Consider the following 1,160-nt stretch of genomic DNA (forward strand, 5'->3'; position numbering starts at 1 on the left):
ACGGAGGTAGAGGAGGCGGCTGACCTTGCACAAGCTCTCCTCTACTACTTTACTCCTTTAACACGAAATATGTAACGCTTGTGCTGATTGCGTGCAGCAATTTCTAAATAAAAGCTTATGTACCTGATCCCACTGTGCTTTTCACATTACCAGGCAGCAATCATGTGGTACAAGGGCAAAGTGCTGAAGGGAGTACAAACTCAATATGCGGAAGTGTGAAAATGCATCACCTTGCAAATCCACTATTGCATTGGTTGGGTATTGTGGATGTGCCATTTGCTAATGGCATGTTTTGCAACGCAGTAGCTTACTTTTGAATATTTCCGCATGCATTTTAATTGCCAGTCATTCTGACATGAATGAAGATTGCTCTTTGCGCTGAGTGATTTGAGTGTTGCTTAAAAATCGACTCGAACAAGGGCTAATAGCCAACTGACTATTGGCCTATAGAACCCGAGGTATTTAAAAGTATTCTTCTTTACAGTTCCTGCCAAACTACAATCGAATTTCTGTGATTTTCCGCATATTTAAAATTTTTCAACTTTCTGAATTGTCTACAAAGACGCAAGAGCTCATGCCAGATGTAAGAAATCGCTTCTTTAAGGCAAGCGGGCGTGGCAGATGTGTCAATCGGATTTATCAAGATATGGGATTTTGATGCTGATAGCTTTGAAGGAGATCCGAAAGACCATCGGAGCATCTAGCTGCTCAAAATGGTAAAACTAGCATCATAGTATCAAAGAACGGAAGAAGTGAGCAACTGATTAGCAAGCAGAGGATTTGAAAATGTGAAAGTGAGTGATGTACAGAAGCATGACGATGAGGGACCAATTGATCGCTCCAAGGGCGTTATTTTGAGAGCAAAAATATTTACAGTGAAGTTACAAATTACCCTCCTGTGCTACCATATAATGGTATTATAGGCGTGTAAAGCAGTGTTGTATTGTCTTGTGAAAATTAGGGATTGTTTGACAACATGCATGGTGGAGAATGCGACACTTGTCGTAATCAAGTGCAAGAGAGTGTGTATGGATATCTTATCCACTATTACCCGAGACAAGGCGAGATCGCCTCCAAGACAGTTGTGCGTGCGTAAGAGTACCAGTTTGTGATGCATATATAGTGGCTTCGATAATGCGATCGTTCTTGCCTACTAGGAG

This window comes from Echinococcus granulosus (assembly GCF_000524195.1).
Source record: "Echinococcus granulosus chromosome Unknown EG_S00283, whole genome shotgun sequence".
In the NCBI taxonomy this organism is placed as follows: Eukaryota; Metazoa; Platyhelminthes; class Cestoda; order Cyclophyllidea; family Taeniidae; genus Echinococcus; species Echinococcus granulosus.